The sequence below is a fragment of the Pyrgilauda ruficollis genome, unplaced genomic scaffold (genome assembly GCF_017590135.1).
Source record: "Pyrgilauda ruficollis isolate IOZ18807 unplaced genomic scaffold, ASM1759013v1 scaffold55, whole genome shotgun sequence".
NCBI lineage: Eukaryota > Metazoa > Chordata > Aves > Passeriformes > Passeridae > Pyrgilauda > Pyrgilauda ruficollis.
The window spans coordinates 6201323-6207541 of NW_024527155.1; positions in this window are offsets into that span (position 1 = coordinate 6201323).

The window sequence follows — 6219 nt, forward strand, 5'->3', positions numbered from 1 at the left end:
CATCACCCAATCCTAGTCATACCCCCTCTCCTCCTCTCCCCTCCTTTTGGCTGCCCATCCTTGCTGGAGGGGGAAAGGTGGGAGTCACCTAAAGTGGATGGAAGGCTGCGGGATGTCACCCTCCAGCTGCATGGGGAAGGTGTCGGAAGCTGCCTCAGCAGAGGGAGGGACACGAGGCTGGTGGTAGTTGGGATTTCTTGTTGGGAGGTGTCTTGCCTGCCTGCCCCAGCCCTTCAGCTCCTCCTCACCTCAGCTACCTTGCTTGGGAAGTATGGGCAGCACTCTCCCTTTGGGGGCAGCGGTTCTTCTGGCTTCCCACATCCTTTGTTTCACATCCAAGAAGCTCAGGCGGAGCATGTTTGCAGGTGCCGGGACTCTCCCGGTCCTGCTGCCCTCCAGGCCACCTCCCCTCCATCCAGTGGATGATAAGCTGTCCAGACATGAAGCTCTGCAAGCACATGGAGGGGCACAAGTGACTTATTTCTGGAGATGGTTGGCTGCTTCCTCCCATCTGGTGGGAAGCCAAACCTTTGCCCCCAAACCCCAATGTCAGGATTGCTGAGAAGCTGCTTTCTGAAGCTGGAGGCACTGAGCTGCCTCCCCTGCAAAGCACATCTCTCCCTGCAGCTCTCTTTGCTTTCTCCCTTGTCTCGCACTAGTTTGCAAAGCTGATACCTCAGGGGTCTGTGTTCTGTGCATGTCTGTGTCCTGTGTCATCCTTGGAGTGTTGTTTCTTTTTTTCTTTTCTGGGTCCACATGGTTTCTCTCCCTTTCCCTTGTTCCTCCTCTTGTCATTCGTTTCTATCTTTAAATCAAACTACCCGTGACAAAACCAAATGATCTCAGGTTTAAAACTGAACATAAAGCAGAGGCGTGAGGAGCTGCAATCACACGAGGAGGGGCTGCTCGCTTCAGCTCGTTGCTTCCTCAGCCACCTCTGTGTTTGCAGTTGAGGCAAGTCTCCTTGGAGACTCCTTGCTCTCTTCCGGCTTTAGTTTTTCTGGTTTTCCACAGAGCTATTTGGTGAGATGCTGGGGACCCCCACATGTTCCTGGTGTGGCAGGGAGGGATGGGGGTGGATGGAGAGCCAGGGACCACCTGCTCTTCTGCTCTTCTCCCCACATCACATTTGATAAGAGTGAGAGATCTCATAGTCAGTCCTGAAAAGCCTACCACCACCTATCATTGCCTCCAGCAACCACCTCACACCTGCTCAGTGTTGCCAACCTGAACATTGCTCTCTTCTCATCATGAAGCAGTGATGACACTATTTGCTAAGCTCCCTTTCTGGACTCCAGAAGGCATTTAGGTCCAACCCATGAGCCAGGCAGCTATTTCAGGAGCTCCACTTGCAGCAGGCTGTCCTAAGTAGGCATCAATATCAAGTCCATGGAGGGAGAAGAAAAAGGCTTCATCCTTCCTCTGGTGCCTTCTCACTGGGCAGAGTGTTACTGTCACCTGCCTCCTGTCCAAGGAGTCTGGTCCTCCTTCCCCTTCTGCTGACCTCAGTGGTGGAATCTCTTCCCAAGCATGCCAGTGGTGATTGTCTGCTGATCTCTGCCCAGTAACACTCAGTCCCTGCCCATCCCATAGTCCTCCAGGGTTGGTGCCAGCATGGACTTACTGAGCTCAGGTCAGGCAAGTTGCTGGCAGGAGCTGGTGTAGCTTTGAGCAATGGAGAGAGGCTTAAATGGCTTCCCAAGGGATGTAATAGAAGGGACAACAGGTGGCCAAAACCAGGTGGGGAGATGAGACAAAGCACTAGCAAGCTCCCATCTAATTCCTCCTGTTAAGTGACACAGTGTGTTGCAAGCACAAAAAAGCAGATTGGGCTGCTGACCTGAAGTCAGGAAGGAGAGGACGCATGTTGTAAATGAGATCCTGAATGTCTGCGAAGAGGCAGTGGTTAGCTTTTTGTCATCTACACTCTGCCACCACCTGGATACTTCTGAGACTTGTTTGAGGTTTTACACACTGTGGACTCCTCTCTTCTCTGAAACCAGAACAAAGATAAGTATATTTTAAGATTTGTAGATCACAGATATTCCTGACCCACCTCTGCAGCCTTTGCATTCATCCCTCTCCTATACATTGGGCATGTGCATCAGAAACCCTCATATATACAATATTTTAAGTCTATATCCAGAAAATAAGCCTTGATGGAGCAGCCCTGCCCAAGTGTTTCCTGCCCATCCTGACCCAAAACCTTCAGGGTCACCAAGTGGCTTGCAATTTTTTTTTTTTTTTAATCAAACTCTGTCTAATGAACCACTTTGGCCATGAGTCAGAGAGCTGTGAATTGTCATGAGGAAGGATGTGCCGGGTGGTAATCCTCCACATCATCTGTCAGCCAAGTCTTTTTTGTGGGCTCTCACAGCCAGCTGACCCTTCCCAAAGCCTCACTGGAACCAAAAATCACCTTTCCAAGCCAGTCTGATGAGGGTGCATTCATTTGTACGGACCTACAGAGGCAGAAGTGTGAGCACAGGAGAGGAAAGGTCTCTTCTTTCAAGGGAGGAACCAACAAAGCTGCTGAGTGGCCGATGGCAGTGGCAATGCCTGCACTTTCCACTGAGCAAATCACAGCTCTCCTTCGAACTGGGAAGGACATTTTGCTCCTTTCCCTCCAGCCTCTGCCTGTCCTCAGGGCTGAGCCTCCCGGCCACGTCTGTCCCAGCTGAGCAAAGCTGGCAGGAGGGCAGTGATCAGGTTGGCAACACTGAGCCAGAGGCTTGGGTCAGAGCAGGCTCGTCCCTGGCCTCAGCAGCAGCATCCCCAGACCCTGCTGCTTTCCCAGCCCTTCTGTTTGTCTGCTTGTTTCTTTGGATGTCCATCCCCCTGACATCTGCCCCTTAGGAGACAATGCCCCTCAGAAACCCTTCCTGCTGTCCCCTTTCCCCTCCCATTCTTAATACTAATGATAATAAGCTATCAGTGTTGTCATTGCAATCTATGAATGATAGATTTGAGTATTTATGATTATTATTATAATTATTATGGTTATGATTCTGTACTTTTTTGCTTCTTACTCTTTGTATGTTGCTCTTTGTTTCTCTGTTGTGAATAAAAGCAAGGCCCCATCTCACCTTCTCTCTGCTCCCCGCAGCCCGGCTGTGGCTGACTCGGCACAGCTCCTGGCTGCCCCAAGCCTCAGGAGGCAAACCCTCGTCAGAGGAGCTGGAGGGAGGTGCTTCCTAAGGATATAAAGGCACCCAAACCCGGGGCAGATCCATTCTCTTAACTCTTCCCTTCCCTTCCCTTCCTGCAGCTCCTCTCCCCCATACAGGTTCCTGCTCATCTTTGCAAGAGGCAGGAACCTACTGGCACCAACATCAGAGCATTAAAAATGGCAAAAGCTTAAAGCTTTAAGGAGCATTGGCCAGGCATTCCAGTTCATGGAATCAGCTCCCTCCAGGTGATGGTCCTCTCACCTTCTTCAGCTGGCTGCAGCTGCAGGCTGCATCTTCACCCACAGGGGCTTCTTGCTCTGGCATCATAGCTGCTTTGCAAAGCTGCCCTGCTCAGCTGAGCCCGGGACATTGGCTGCTGCTTTAGCCACATGCCCTGGGCTTCCTGGGCTTGAGTGTCCTCCTCATGCTGGTGGTTCCCCTGCCCAGGAGAAGCACAGCCTGGGGAAGACACATGGACAGTGCTAGAGCAAGCCCAGTGGCAGAGCCACAGGGAGACGTGAGATGCCTCCGGTACCTGGAGGGATTTAGACAGGCTGGGAATAGCTCCCAGCATGGGACTTGGTGTGGTCTTTATCAAACACTGATAAATTGTGGTGTCATGAGCAGGTCATGAGAGGCTGGTGCTGGTTTTTTGCACCCATTGCCTGTGCTCCTGGTACAACCTGGAGCTTTCCAGATGACTGTAAGGTGTAGGAGGAGACATTAGGGGAAGGGAAGAGGACCCCCATCTGCACTGTGGTACAAAACACTCCCTGTACTGTGCCAGCCCCATGAAGAGTCATTTTAATTTGCAGGGTTTAACACTGCCCTTCTCCAAGTGGCCCAGGCACAGTTTCTTGTCTCTGTCATGACTTTGCTTTGTCATGGGTTGGGATCCTTCTCATCATGCTGTGCTGAACACATTTCCAAGGTTGCTCTGAGACCACACTGGAGAGGAGAGAGCTCAGGTCTCACCCCTCTCTTGGGGAACCCTGGTAGAATGTCTGTTGGGGTCCCAGTCCAGCATCACCCTTCCTACCTCACCTGCCTTTGGAGCAGCCGTGGACAGGGAGGGAGCAGGCAGGTTCCGACCATGCCGGGACTGACCCTCTTCTCCCTTCCTCATCCCTGTAGGATCAGACCCTTCCTCAGCAAGCACAACACAGAGAGGGGGTCTGTACCCACCCTGGTGTACCTGGGGACTCCCAAGCATGGAAGAGAGGCTCTGGCCTCCAGCCCCACCACACTCCCTTCCTCGCTGTCCATTTGGCCAGTGCCAGCGTCGGACCCGGGGAGACACCCTGCCCCTGCCTCGTCTTTATTTATTTATTACCAGAGGCTGTAAACAGCAGTGCTTTTCTACCCTCTACTTTCTTTTCCTTTCTTTTGTATTTTGGAACAACGTGTTGTAATAAATACCCGAATAGGTGTTTTAACAGCTGGTGTCAGCCTTGGTTTTTGAGGTTCAGACCTTCTCAGGATGGGGCTCTTTGGGAGTTTGGGGAGGGTAGTGGACCTTTGTTTGCAGTGATGGGGCCTAGAGCTGGTGGAGAGCTGGACATAGAGGCAGACCTGGACACAGACAGACCGGGATGCACAGCCAGAGCCGTGTCTACATATAGGGCCCAGCAGCTGAAAGCTGCAGCTGGACTAATTCAAAGCAGAAATAAGGCTCGTGGCTGAGAGAGTAGTGGCATAAAAATTAATTGGGGCATTCATGGGCACTCAGACTGCAAACTGCCACTCTAGGGGCTCTGAAGCTGTAGTCAGGTGCCTAAGCATCCCCTTTCTAATGGAAAGGATTGTCCAAGTCCTTCTCTAGATGGAAACACACATGTAGGTAATGGCACAGATTGCCATGCTAAAGAGCACAAAGACATGGAGTGTTTGCATGGAAATATACTATTGTTGGTGTTATTACTATTATTATTATTTTGCTTCCTAGCTGTGCTCTGCTCCCACCTGGCTCCTGACATAATAGCAACATGTAGCCACACACTTGCTGTGCACTACAGCAAAACCCTATAAACATTCCCTGCTCACCCATGGCCAACTGAGCCATGCTGTGCTCAGGGTGCAGCTGGCAGGAGCCAAGCAGCAGCCCCATTTTGACTGGACTGTGCTCAAGTGGAAGCTGATGGAGGCATTTCCCTGCTCCCCCCTGCAGCAGGTTTTCTTTGGAGAGAGGAGAAGGCGCGAGCAGGCTCCCTGCAGTTCTGGCTCCAGAAAGCCTCAGCACTTATTGACGTGTATGCAGAAGGGACATCCATCCTCACAGCTGCTTTCCACAGGCTGGGCTAAACCCCTGTGTCTTTTATAAATTCATTCTTCCTATCCAGCTGCAATTGCTGGGTGTTTTGTAAAGCTTCACAAAACTACTGCCATCACCTGCTGTTGGGGTGGAAGCTCAGTATGAAGCTTTGGCCTCCTGTGCATCTGACACCCCTAGCAGCTCCAGAGAGGCTGTTTGTCCTCCTCTCTTAACCACTTGCTGCCATGTGTGACATGGGAAGGGACAATTATTTTATACAGAACCATGAACACTGCTCCCATCTCCTTCCCGATTTACCTGCCCCTGGCTTAGTTTTTCAAACTCACTACCCAGGGGAAGAGTAGTGCTGCAGTAGAGTCCCCAGAGTTGACATCTTGTGTCACTATCTCCACAGGCACAATTAAATCCTCTCATGTTTCAGAGAGACAGGGGCCAGGGGACTGGCAGCAGCACCCAGGTGGGAGGAAATCCAGGTGAAGCTGCTCTTAGCTGGGGCTGGGGCTATAAGTGTGTGGAGGCTCTGTCCCCTGGCAGAGGCACCCATGGGTGTGCAGCCAGCAGAGTTTCCTCCCCTCTCCTCTTGTTCCTCATGGTTTGCACGGCAGAAACCATTACTGCAATGAGAAACCCAGGAACGTCCTTTTTCCAGCTCTCTGGCTTTTATTGACTCAGAAAGGCTGCCAAGCCTATAAATAAATGTTCCTTGAGCTAAATATAGCAGCCACTGAAATAGGCTGCTGGCTATTTATTTAGCTTGTGGCCTCTTTGAAAGCTTGC